Source organism: Paramormyrops kingsleyae, chromosome 10, assembly GCF_048594095.1.
Source record: "Paramormyrops kingsleyae isolate MSU_618 chromosome 10, PKINGS_0.4, whole genome shotgun sequence".
Lineage (NCBI taxonomy): Eukaryota > Metazoa > Chordata > Actinopteri > Osteoglossiformes > Mormyridae > Paramormyrops > Paramormyrops kingsleyae.
Window position 1 is genome coordinate 22,313,641 of NC_132806.1, and position 14,643 is coordinate 22,328,283.

Genomic DNA, 14,643 nt, shown 5'->3' on the forward strand with positions numbered 1-14,643 from the left:
CCATGAATCTGTAATAAAACTGAATGCATTATGACACAATAAAAATAAATGTTAAAAGAAAAACAATGACTTATATTGCATTCAACCCACTTCCTGTTCGACAAAAAAGTAAATTGTCATCAATAATTCATTTCAAAGGGTCACAATAATCTAAGATTTTGATTCCACTAAATTCAACAAACAATGTGGATGTCACTATTACTTTGCAAATTTTGGAGACTGGCTAATCACAGCAGCATTGGTTTGAAAATCCCAATTCTGTGGGTAATTACAAGTGTGTTTTCCAATATTATACAGTATAACTGCAATGCTGATGGATGTGATCCACAAAACAAATATTCCCACAACTGCATCGCCGAGCAGCTAAACCTGCTACTTTGGTTTTGGTGATGCTTAGCATGTGTGCTACTCCCCACTCCTTTAATCCCGCAATCGCAAAGAGGGCCAGAAAACAAATGACTATAATTAGCAACGGGTTCAGGCTGCTCGTCCCCTTTTCCGGCTGCCAAGGCCTAATCCAGGACCCGCCAACTGTTCACAAGTACCCAGCCCCTAGGTAGTGAGTGATTTGAGGCCATGCTAATGCTGTGGTGATGAGATGCTTCAAGTCACGTTCTTGTGTATTTATGTGAATATGGAGATATATAGCGATGAGACTACAAATTCCATGAGTCCGGTGGTCATCTGGTCAGGAATATGTAAAGTGTATAGGCGGGGCTTGAACTGGGTGCATGTGTGCGCACCCACCCCTCTGGGTTCAGTTGCCCTTTTAGTGGGAAAGCCGTCGGGAATGCAGCTCTGTACTGAGCAGTGACGTAATAAAGTTGCGACGTTCTGTGTACTTCGGCCTCTGACTCCTTTACTTTACATTATGCACCCCTCAGAGGATACAACACTCTTCACCAAAAAAAACTTTATAATTCCATTGCTGCTGTTCATTAATTGATCTGACGACAAAGCAGGTCCACAGAATCCATTAGGACTGACAGATATTTCTATGATGATCAATTTGTTATTATTCTGTGTAATTGCTGTAAACAATGAGTTGCACTGATGGATTGCATATGAGTGACTCATGTCCTAAATAATAATGCAAGTAATAATCGCCATCTTCAGAATGTAATTCAATGTTAAGAACTTGGCTGGCAATTATTAACCGGATGTGTGATGGTCACTCAGCTGACCTTAGCTGAGGCTGGGTATAACTGCTTGATACACTGAGATAATCAGCCGCTGCCAGAAACAGAGCTACAGAAACGGATAAGCAATAATAATGGCACTATGTGTCAGATACGGTAACCCGATTTAGCAGATCCCATTGATTCAGCTAGCCATGGGCCGCTGGATGTGTATTAAGGTGTCCACTAGAACTCCAACTGAAATTGAAAGGTAGCAATTCAGTTCTTGAATCTTGAATCATGGTTCACCATTGATGTCTAGTTTGACGCCCATCTAAATGTACATGCCCATGTAATCCATAACATTAGGGCTAATCCTGACATTGTGTTTGTCATTAAATAAAGCTTGCTGCTTGACTTATACACTAATGGTTATTTGGTTTTTTCTTCACTTTTATTACATCCCTGTAATTATTTTTTATTTAAACAAATGAAATAACAGGCAAAACCATAGAAAGCACATAGGAAATCCTTGCATGGAGACTGATTTCCACCATTAGACCTGATTAATCGGCTGCTTCTGGATTATCCTGACGCAGTAGGTCTCGCTCGCAGTGAGACTGCAGCAGTGGTTAGCTTTGGAACCTCAACAGATGCGGCTCTGTGGTGACGCTTCATGACATAGCTCCTATAGCAGCGCATTATGCTTATAGTGCAAAGGTTGTGGGTTCAAATCCCAAGTTATGCACATAAATTGTAACTCCTTCCTCCACTGTAAGTTACTTTAGATAAATGTGTGAGGTAGTGCCATAATATTATTTTTGATATATATTTTATATATATACATTCACTTTGGTTGCATTTAATGATATCATTAAAATATCCTCTTTTGAATATTTCCTATATTTGTGACTCAAAAGTTAGGAGTGGTTTTATGTAAAGGACATTGCCACGTTGAAACAAAATGAAGACGTGATTTTAGGAAGTCATTCTCATTATGATAACAGTGATGCCATGTTGAGTTCACTTTCTAAAAGCCACTATAACCTGACCTCTCCACTATGAGAGCGCATGGCGAGACAAAGTATCACTGTGGAAACAAACATGGTAAAAAAAAAAAGACATTTAGCCAGCCACTGAGTCCTGCCATCCGGAACAGACACTGTTACTAGAGGCATCGTTTTGGAGCGTGAGCAGGTCATGAAGAGCTGCAGTTAGGGAAAGAAAGTAAGACCCGTAACTATTAATTGATTTTCATATAGATGAAACCACACATATTCCACAAAGCAAAATGTCAATTCTGATACAAACCGAGAGATGGAAGAGTCCTTTTCCATCTGAATTTTTTATCATTTATGTTTGAAAACATTTTATTCAAGAAAATTGGCATTCACATATATATATATATATATTCATATATTTGATTTTTGCTTCTGTGACTGGTTTTCTCTTTTTATCTGCTGTGCTAATCTTGTTTTACTCTGTAAATATGAAGTACATTGATTAATTGGCAGGATTAAATGTATGAACGCCAGCTATGATGACATATAACTGCCATATTCTGTACTATTAGTCGGTGCAGGTCTGCTGATTCAGTCTCTTAGCTTTCACTGTGCCTGTCAGATAAAAAGAAAATCATGGAAAAAAAACATCTGTTAACCTGAAAGCGACGGGAGCATCTCATTGCTGCCACCAGCCTCGGTAATCCTAGCAAACTTCAGCACTCTGGAAAAACTGAAAGCGATTAGTCTTGCTTTCATTAGCAGACAGGGAATCGCAGGTGTGGGGGATTAGCATGCGGAGGGGGCCTCATAGCGTAGACGCTAACGCACACTCTTATGCTCACTCTTTTTCTCCTTAGGGTCCTTGTCGCTGGCAGAGATTTCATTCCACCGTTTCCATGCGTCAGATATTTCCATACGTCAGGATGAGGACGGGAGTTTTGTCCTCCTGGCTTTTACAGGCAGTAATTAGAGCATTAAAAATGGCAGCCAGCCTGCGACTGCACGTCACCACGTACCATGCAGATCTCTGCAAGGGACGGCCCAGGTGGTAACGGTGCTGCAACGCAAACGGGCAGTAGGCAGAGAGCCTGACGCACAGACGTGTATCCGTGAGGAATGCGAGTACAAACTCCTGGCCGTAGAGACAGGACTGAGAGCACCGTACCTGAAATGTGGAAAGAACTCGGTCATTTTAAAGAGGAAGGGGAAAGCCCTAGTGACACAGCTGTGGGCCAGTGTCACTCAGAAGCTAAGATACTGGGAAGAAGGCGGGGGGGGGGGGAGAAAGTGGGGGGGAAAGCTGGAATGAGTACTATCCTGCAAAGAGACTGTGTATATCATACAGAATAATCTTAGTCATATTTTATCTGGATTTGGCAGCACACTGGACATGCAGCTAGACTGCAAATGAAATCATCGTCTCTGTCCCTGTTTCCCTGTGCTCTTTCCACCCACGATTCCTAGACGTGCTGTTTAGATGGACAGGTGCCTCTCATCAATTAAATATGTATTTATTTTTTGTGTCACGTTCAGCGTGCATTCCACCACATACAGCATTATTCACCATGACCCCCGGAAAAACTACTTGTGGAGTGGAAATATACAAATGAATATTCCATAGGAAAACTATTAAACAGGCTGCATAAAACATCCTGTCAACGCCAGAGCTGAACTCTAGGCACAAAGATTACTGGGCTACCAGAATCCTGGCTGGCACAATTTTTGAGGAACCGCGTACCTTTCAGGCGTCGAACTGGGCCAAATAACTGGCCAAGGCAGGGGAGACAATGGACGAATACAAAGAGTTCTGGAAAAAGCAAGGGAAGCAAGCCATTTGGAAGGACTACAAATGCTAAATTTGGCTGTGCAATCACAGGTTTTAAGTAATTTAAGAAAGCTTTGAGCAGTTTACTGCCGTCTTCCACGCACTTCACAGTTAACGCCAGCAGGGGGTGTCAGCGATGCTAAGTACAGCTGGATCTGTGTGCTGCGGAGGATACTGTATGCTGTAGCCTCGGAGGAACGTGCAGCCACGGCTGTCCTGCATGTGTGAATGCCAGCCGTCAGCTCCCTGGTGTCCTTTCTCCCACGCCCCCACTGCCATATTCCCCACCCCCTCCCCCCCCCAAACCCGGCCACAGAACCAAAACCCGATCCCTGCCTTGCCAGCTGTCCGGCCCACCTGCCACCTGGCCCTTGACAGATACTGCATTACTGCTAAGCGATTCAAGGCCTCCTCACGAGTTACAGCGCCGGACCGATCCCACGACCCAAAAGCAGCGTCTCTGCATTTAATACAGCCATATAGATTCTTCCAGAAACACTAGTACATATGCATAGTAAACCATGCTTTTGTTTTAGCAGTGAATATGGCATCCATTGGCCTACAGTTTCCTTTGTACCAAAATGAATGGCGGGTAGCTAATGCGGCAGAAAGGCTGTGCTGGTATTACTGAGGGCCTGATGGCTACTTTGTAACATGGGGAGCAGGACCTCAGGCTGAAGAGCAGAATAGCATCAATAGGAATCCAACTAAAGAAGAAACACAAAAGGACAAGCAGAAAAAGAAACATTTCTCTCTTTGAATATAATTCATTTGATTCTGATTCTCTGATTAATATACAGAAAATGGGCGATTGTAATCTAACCCAAAATTAACTAGGATACTTTAACACCAAATGGTACATCAATAGGGAATACATAAATGGTAGAGAATGTATGAATGAGATATTCCTGAAATGGAGAATAATTCCTTTCAAAGAGAATTTGCAAGACTCTTACCAGAAGTGTGCACTAATCACCTTTGTTTTCCCAAATAACCAGTAAGGGGCATTTAGACAGGTCAAAACTGAAAGTACGTGACTTCAGAAAAGCAGGCTGAAATATATAAGGCAGTAGAGGGCCTGTGACAAACATATACCACTTTGGTGTAAATCATATCTGTCTAAATGTGTAACTTCAGAAAATAACTATGAGGTGCAAGAAAAGCGAAGGTGAAGTCTTTATAAATGTTCAACATTACAAAAAAGAATTATAAAAATTAATATTAAAAGCTTCTTCCGTTTTTCTGCAATATCACAAAGTCACTGAAAGATGCTTAGTTATACAAGTAGGTAGAATACAGACGATGACAAATAAAAAAAAAATAATACCCTATAGAATTCTTATGAGTAGACACAAGATATCACATAACGAACAAAAAAGTGATGTCATAGATGATGTCATAGATGTTCTGATCTGATGTAATTCTTTTCACTATTTCAAAGCTGAAGAGAGTCACTGTTCCTGGGTCTTTAAGCATTTATTTTGGGAGTGATGATTTTGCATCCTGCTTACCTTATGTGTTAACGCACATATATGATGCACATATAACCTATTTCTTAGTCTCCCTATAGGGTGCCAACAAATCGCTTTAGCCCTATATTGTATATTGTATATTTTGCATATAAAGGTATGGAGATTATTATTCAGCCTAAGTAGCAGGACAAACAATGTAAATTTAGGAAAGGCAGCACTTGGAGAAAGATCTAAATACTAAAGCAGTAAGTAGGTACTTCAGAGATTCAGCAAAGTAATTAATTTGGGAAAGAATGAATGCACCATGGCCAGCCATCCATCTCTCTCCCAGCCATTTATCCAGTACGGGGTCAGCCTGGGGGGGGGTCGAGTTGGAACCTCTCCCTGGCGGCATAGGGCACAAGGCTTGCTAAAGCCTGGACAGGTCACAGTCCAGCACACACACACACACACACACACACACAGACCTGTACTCGTACTGTATCTTTGTGGGGACTCTCCGTTCATTTCTATGGGCAAAAACCCTAATCCCAACATGACGACCTAAACGCCTACCCAGCCCTAACCTTAACCATAAGTAACTAAACGAAATATAAGAAATTTGGCATTTTTCGTTTTATGATCGCAGTCACAGATTTTTTATAAAATTGAATTTCCCCTTGTGGGGACCGAAAAAATGGTCCCCACAATGTCAAAATAACTGGTTTTTATAACATTGTGGGGACATTTGGATATATGGACCACACACACACAGACACACAGCACAGGCAATGTAGTGACACCAGTTAGCCTGGCTGCTTGTCGATGGTACGTGGGAGGAAGCCAGAGTACCCAGAGAAGGCCTGTGCAACACGGAGAGAAAACGTCCACTGCATACGCATACAGACACACACACAGACACCTACACACACGCACACACAGACAGCTACACACACACAGACAGCTACACACACGCACACACAGACAGCTACACACACACAGACAGCTACACACACGCACACACAGACAGCTACACACACACAGACAGCTACACACACGCACACACAGACAGCTACACACACACAGACAGCTACACACACGCACACACAGACAGCTACACACACACAGACAGCTACACACACACAGACAGCTACACACACACAGACAGCTACACACACACAGACACCTACACACACGCACACACAGACAGCTACACACACACAGACAGCTACACACACGCACACACAGACAGCTACACACACACAGACAGCTACACACACGCACACACAGACAGCTACACACACACAGACAGCTACACACACGCACACACAGACAGCTACACACACACAGACAGCTACCACCCACTGAGTCACTGATATGTGTGTATATTCCAGTATGCCCATGTCCACATTGTGATGAAGGGCTCAAAAACAACACACACAGTCAAGCAATTTTTAATAGTGCAGTACAGGGTGCTAATATTATTCCCAAAGGTTTTTTCTGCTTCATACAAAGATTATCAGCTGGCACTCTCTTGGCTTGAAGTGAAAAGGCAGAGCCGTACCTGTCATCCGTAAAAGAGGCTAAACTCTCATTCCATTCCTATGACACGGCTTTCCAAGCTGTCCTGTCCTCTATCTCAGCGTACCAATAACATCCTAAATTCCTTTGCTACATTAAAAAACGACGCTCTAAGCAAATGGGTGAAACCCTGTGATAATTTACACGATCGCCCATGCCGACTCTTCGCACCCATTGCGAGCTCTGCATCTGAACGGTCTGACGGGCATTAAAACAATGTCAGCCTCATTTCATGGCCATCTGAGTCACCGGATCTCAGCCCAACCGGGAGGCTCTGGAGCGCTGCCTGAGACAGCGATTTCCACCACCGTCGACGAAATACCAAATGATGGAATTTCTAGTGGAAGGAGAATGCCGACGCACCCCTTCACTGCCATTCCAGACACGAGTAAAATACATGCCAAGGTACTTTGAAGTAGAAGGCGGTATTTCATCAATGTTTCATTCATCTGGGCAGTTAGCTGTACAATTAGCTAATGAACAGGCCTAGTTTGTGACTCAGAAGTTGTGTTCAGAAGTGGTATTCTTTAGTGCTAATGTTGAATATGAATTAACTATATATACATATGTATGTACGTGTGTGGTCATGTATATATTGTATTGTGGTAATATTTGGTCCCCACAATGTGAAAAAAACGTCTTAAAACTATTTTATAAAAATCTTTGAATGCAAATACAAATACAGTGAAGAATGAAACAATAATCCATACAGCCAAAGTTTCTTAGGGAATGAAGTCCAGATGATTTTTTTGGCACTCTAAATGGCAAAAGAAATATAAGGAAATCAAACCAATACATAATTTTAGCTAATTTGTCATCATCTGGCCATTAGAACACAGCTACGTTTTGGGTTGTGGTTCACAGAATCTGTATGTGTGTGATTATTGTCAGTCATTGTGAGCCATTAGCCTCTGCTGTTGTGCAGCCAAATAAGACCATTCAGTTATTTTTTGGATAACTAATCAAATTCTAAGGTAATGAACCCAAAGAAAACACTTTACAGATTACAGATTAATGCATTATTGATTGACTTAAAATCTGAAAGGTAATAAATAAATGGAGGTAAATGTTGCATATAAGTTTTAGCCAAAGTAAAATGGACACATGCATCACATGTCATCAAAAATCGAGAATGTTATATGCAGGCAAAATCGGACTCGCAAGTTCCACAGAATTCTGTTCTGGCAATTTCCTAAAGACAGTCAGGTCTACAACCTTCCAAATCATCAACGGCCACTTATAGTCAAGTCTACAGTCTAAAACTTTCATTCCCATGGCAAAAGAAAAGTTTCCACGTGCCCATTACTGGAAAACCGACATCCATGTACATGACGTTCAGCTGTGATACAGCAGAGTAGGATCATAGAATCATCACCATTAATCTCAACCCCAGACACATTAAAAATCCAACAGAAAATTCTAAATACATTGATGCACTGACTGTATTAAGAAGTCTGCATGTAAAAAACGAACCTATTAATTCTAAATATAACTCAGCTTAGTGGCTAACACGCAAAGTCCCAGGATGTTCCTTAATTTAATAAAGACAATTGTAGATGTTGTAATCCGATGAAATGCTATTTCTTTGCATGTGGGTTTTTCCATTTCAGAGGTGTGCAGTCTTTAAATGAGTCGTAACCATCATCCCAAATCAAAACACAAAGTGTTAACACCCCTGAGATTTGAAGACATTCCACATAACGACTACAAATATAAAATTATAAGAAATATTTATTAGGTTTACTTAAGCTATTTCAGTTACTTAAAATCCTTAACATACCACATCCATAATTAATTACTAGTAGATTATAAATACTAAATAATTACTAAACTCGATTTACATAAATTAGGACATGGAAATGCCACATTGAGCACAGGATGTACAGCAGAGCATTAGCGTGCAGCAGAAACAGTTTCCAGAAATAGCAGAGACTCATTTAATGATTCATATTTTCAAATGAATCTCATTCAGTGGTTAATACTGGTCATTTTGATCCTTATCACTCAACATATAACACTGTCAGCATGTGAAAGATTATCTTAGGTTTAGATTAGATTAGGTTTACTTTATCTAGGATATTTACAAGGCTGTGATGAAGTTACAACTTTCATCTCAGAATTCTTCTGCAAGAGCACTTCTGTATATTTACCTCTTTGGTATCCCACATGTAAAATGAATCATGGCATTTTATGAATTTGGTTATAGAATTTCTTCCCCACTCCACAAGTTACAGAATATTTTGAAATTGCTAAGGTTAATTTCCATTCAATTCAAACACAGTTAGCCCTAGGCCATGTGGACAATGTATAATATCTAATTATGGGATTAATATGGTTAATCAGAAGATTATATATGCAGTAATTTAAAAGCCCAGTTCAGAAAGTCTTTCCAGCAGAGGCCAGTTGAGAGATTAGTGAATGTTCCACGATATCTTAACATGCCAGTTTTCAAATTCCAGTCATACTTCACGTTGTGCGTAAAATTCCTGGACAACTGCAAATGTTCCCAGTTTCTACTTTCACCGGCACTCTACTAAAGCAGTTGTCTCTGCATACAGAAATGTGCGACTGCCAACAATTGCTGCCGCTATTAATGGGGGCAATGTGTGGCTTCCGTGCTGCGCCCATGATCAGAAGATCACTGGTTCAAAACCTGTGGTCAGCAGAGTAATTCCACCACTGGACCCAGGAGCGAGGCCTTTAACCCTAATTGCTCCAGAGACTGGATAACCCTGTTTTCTCAACTGCATGGTCCTTTGGATAAAGCACATTCAAAATAAATGCAATATATAAAATTACAGATGAGAAGCCACACAAAAGTTCTCATGTTCTATCTGTTCTGTAAGTTTGTCAATAAGAACCTCAAACAATCATGTTGTAATTTAAATCGAAGCTGACTTGATAAGTGATGTCATGGAGTCATGTGATTACAAACTGAACACTGCCTGATCGTCATGCAGCTACGATGCAGAAGGTTCCCAATCCTTCAGAGTCAATCACAGTGGTCAACCACAGTGAGAACTGCATCGAGCAAACATTTAACGGTATGCTGATCAGACCTGTGAGTTTATTCATTGGCCAACCAACCGTACGATTCAGTGAGTAAACGAATCCTCCGACTCAATCAGTTTTGACCCAGAAGAAATCATGCAAATTGATGCAGAATAAACAAAGCAGGCACTGCAGCCTGTTGACTCACAGATATAGAACAAGCAGATAGGAAGCCATGGACCTTGGTACTACAAGCGCACAGAGAAAACAGGTACAGGGAGATAAAATGAAAGCTTATGGAAGCCTTACTGCATGATTCCCATGCTGTATATTATAAGAATATATATATATAACTGGCCCTCTGCCTTTGAGTCAGAAAATGAAAGTTTTTTTGGTGTTGGTGCATTGAATATGACCTCTACTGTGTGTGTGTGTGTGTGTGTGTGTGTGTGTATGGTTCTTCCCATTGACATGCAGAATTTCCTTGCATGCATTTAGGCTGACTGCCATCTCTAAATTGAACATGCATGTGTGCCCTGTGATAGGCAGGCATCTCCTCCAAGCCAAACCCCTGCACGTGGTGCCCTTTGCTGCCTGGAATAGGGTCCAAGCCTCCGGCGGCCGTGTCCAGGAAAAGCCGATGGAAGGTGGATAGATGGGTGACATCATTGCTGAGGATTTATGCGCCAAAAATTCTGATTGTATGCAGTACACATTCTCAGAGGCTGCTCAAAGGTGTTTTCCTTTTATAATGCAACTTCATGAACTTGTGTTTCCTTTCTTTTTACAAGGTAGAAACTTTCTTTTGAATTTGCAAGCATAACATTAAACGAAAAATTAAAGATTTAAAAATCGAGTTTAACATTTACTGGACCAAAGGAAATAACTTCACGCAGGTGTTACACCGATGGCTGGGAGGATTTTATACTTTATTTAATATGACCCACAGTCAGATGGAAATGGCCAAGAACGGAAGCCTGAGGGACAGAAACATGGACAAAAGGATTTATCAGAGGCTTTTTCCAACATCAAGTTTTTGAAGTTTTTGCCATTAAAATATGAAAAAACACAAGGATTTATTCAAATTGCTTTGGGAAAGATCACATGGATAGCAGTCAAATACACTCACAGCCTGTGGAGCTTGTTGGAAGCAGTGGCTGCTGAATGGAAGCCGATGTCACACACCTGCTCCAAAACAACTGCGGTTGGCTCAGGGTCTTTGCAGCTGGCCATCACCATGGAAACAACCAGATCATCAAAAGTAATATATTTGGCTATGGGGACACATTATTGGCATTCCATCCATTTTGTGTCAGACCCTGTTCACTCAGTACTACCTGTGGGGAGGGGGTGAGTGGCAGGTAAGGGACACTGGTAACTCAAGATTATACATTTTATCACCAGAACTAAATGTTAGTTCAGTTGAATTGAATTGAATTGAATTGATCAATTCAGTTCAATTCAAAATTCAAGCTAAGAGAGGGTGAGGACACAATAACAGAAACATGTGAAAAGGACTTTAACTTTGAAGTAAGTAAATCACAATTACAGGCGCAGCTACAAAGGTGAGTCGTATTGGGTTAGATGCCCAATAGCACCAGCAATAGCCTGTAAAATAAGTCTGACAATGAGAACTTTGATATATTTTCAAAGAGATATAAGGCAACCAACAGAGTTCCAAAGAGGACAGATCCGGTGCTTGAGCTGCAGGTGCGTCAACCACAAAAAATGCAACATAATCTAACTTGTGACAGAGAACAGTCTCAAAAATCACAATGGGACATTGACGTGGTTGAGGTTCATGGAGATGGATTGTCGGACACTTAGCTGGAGAGCTGCTAAATATCATAAAAATTACCACAGAACTGAATCATCTTTCATACTTATTCAGAGATATCAACTCGGGGTGATCCATAATGGTATGGGTGGCCATCTCATGGGAGACATTCAGTCAAATGGTTGTTCTCCATGGTTGGATATAGGCCAAGGAATTCTACAGGATTAGATCTACCCTAATGAGCTAAATATTTGTAAAATCTGTAAAATGTGACTGCAAAGCCAGGCATAAATAACATCATTTTTCAAAATTGTTTTTTCATTCTTAACGCTGGCAATCTAGTGTAAGTAAGAGTCAGAGGACATTAAGGTCAATTGCATCTGGCTCCCCTAACAGGACAACTGTTCCCAGTGCACAAACCCCCCCCCCCCCCCCCCCCCCCCCCCCCCGCTGAAATAGTCTGGAACCTCCACTGCTGCAACCTCGCAGTAGACAAGTCATCACAAAAAATGGTGAATGGGTGGATGTATAGGCGGATGGATTCATTCTGTCACAAAGTGCACCGTTTTCCAAATGAACATGTCAGTCACCAAAAGGACCATCTCTGATTGGACACTGAATCTCCCGTAGTAGCTCATGGTTCAGTGGGCAAATATGACTGACAGCCCCTGATAGCCCAAATAAGTGTCCTTCTTCTGCCAATGGGAGGAGTACAGTCAGCATGGGCTCAGCATGGACCTGGAATAATATCTGCAAGCTGGCTGGCTACCAGCGGCCATGGGTACAAGGTCTCCCTTCAGGTGTTTACCCTGCATACGCAATACCAACTAAATCACACGGCGGAAATTGTTTAGCAGAGAAGCACATCTGCTGCCTTCGGCCCCCTGACAAACACAAATAACACTGCATGAAGAATAGCCAAACTCAGAGAACAAAATCAATACTGAAGGCATCTCAAAGATCATCACGGATAGCTTAATATGCCAGGCACATTTCCGTGAATCCACACGAATATGCACAAGTAAATGGTGAAAGACTGACAATATGGAGAATAGAAGTTATTGATGTAGGTAATTACAGCAAATCAAAAATATACGCACACACACCATTTCCAGGAAGTGGTGGCGGACAGACCGACCCAACCCCAGCTGGACTCCCTTTGAGCTGCGGATGCAGTCTCCTAGCAACCAGTCACACCAGCCGTCAGAAAGGAGCGGGGAGATAAGGTGCACTGCAGAACTGGGGAGGTGGGGGGGGGGGGGGGGGGGATCGACATTAAGATTCTCTCTGCAATAGCAAGCCTGCACAGGGGCGAAGGCACAGACCCAGAAATGCGGAGTCGGCATTTGAGGAACAGCAGGCTGAGTGTGAGCTGCAGAGTGTGAGCTGCAGAGTGTGAGCTGCAGGGTGTGAGCTGCAGGGTGTGAGCTGCAGGGTGTGAGCTGCAGAGTGTGAGCTGCAAGGTCACTGGAAGGGTGTAAATGGGGAAGGGGGAGGGGGAGGGGGCATTCGCTGGTGTTGGGCAGCACCAAGTAAAAAGAGGAAACACAGATATTCGGCAATACAGACTGGGATCCACTACTCATTTACACGGATCAGCCATAACATTAAAACCACCTGTCTAATATTGTGTTGGTCCCCCTCGTGCTGCCAAAACAGCTCTGACCCATCAAGACATGGACTCCACAAGACCTTGGAAGGTCTCCTGTGCTATCTGGCACCAAGATGTTAGCAGCCGATCCTGTTAGTTGCACGGTGGGGTCTCCACGGATCGACCTTATTTGTCCAGCAGGTCCCACAGATGCTCGATCGCAGTTAGTGTTACTCACTCTGCAACAATGTTTAGGTTGGTGGCACGTGACAAAGTAACATCCACACAAATGCCAGGACCCAAGGTCTCCCAGCAGAACACTGCCCAGAGTATCACACTGCCTCCACTGGTCTGCCTTCCTCAGACCACTTTTGTATTCCAGGTACATCCTACAAGACCGGCATTTTAGGAAATGTTTGTATCTAGTCTACCCATCACAATTTGGTCCTTGTCAAAGTCTCTCAGGTCCTCACACTTGCCCATTTGCCCTGCTTCCAACACATCAACTTCAAGAACAACCTTGCCTAATATATATTGGCACCCATGACAGATGCCATAGTAATGAGATAATCAATGCTATTCACATCGCCTTCAGTGGTTTTAATGTTATGGATGATCAATGTATGTATTAACCTAGTCAAAATACTCAGCAATTAAATCTCATATCATCTCTATCTCATATCTAGAGTTTCCAGATATTAATATTCGTGTTGACATAATCATAACAGTAAGTCGTGCAAGTGTGTTATAAATGCACAATAATTTTATGTCACAATTATACGTGAGAAACTGATGACTCACAGCTACCTGGCAAGATCAGAAGGCAACAGAGATGACACAAGGATGCAGCCCATTTAAACGGGTCTCAAGCGTGTCCATTTCAATGAAAAGCTGGTTTGAAGTTTAAGCAGTTTGGCAAGTACTGTGAATAGTCTGTAAAACAAACGGCCTTTTAAGTGAAAACATCCGTGCATGTTTGCATTTCACGTTGAAAAGATTAAGGGTTCAAGGTCAAATTATGGTCATTTTCAAACTTACCACGGCAAACTCTGTAGAGGGGTAAAGTCAATATAGGGAAGTGCCTTTTGGTTTTGCACCTATTAAATGCTGCATTGTCCTGTTTCTAGGAGGTTGCTGGTTTGAATCCCATCACCCGCAGCGTAATCATACCGCTGTTGGATCATTAAGTTTCTTCTGGTCTCCTATAAGTTGCTAATATCTTGTTGGATGGTTTGATGAGCACCCAGTTCCCAAACCTCTCCTCAGGGGCACTGCACCGTGAGTTCGTTAAATTTCTCCACCAGA

The 14,643-nt window shown here is 42.1% G+C and overlaps 1 protein-coding gene across 2 annotated transcripts in view; it reads right to left on the reverse strand.

Annotated features, from left to right (window-relative positions):
• Positions 1-14,643, reverse strand: part of LOC111859774 (neuronal migration protein doublecortin-like) — a 41,297-nt gene that overhangs the window by 7,897 nt on the left and 18,757 nt on the right. The window lies entirely within an intron of this gene.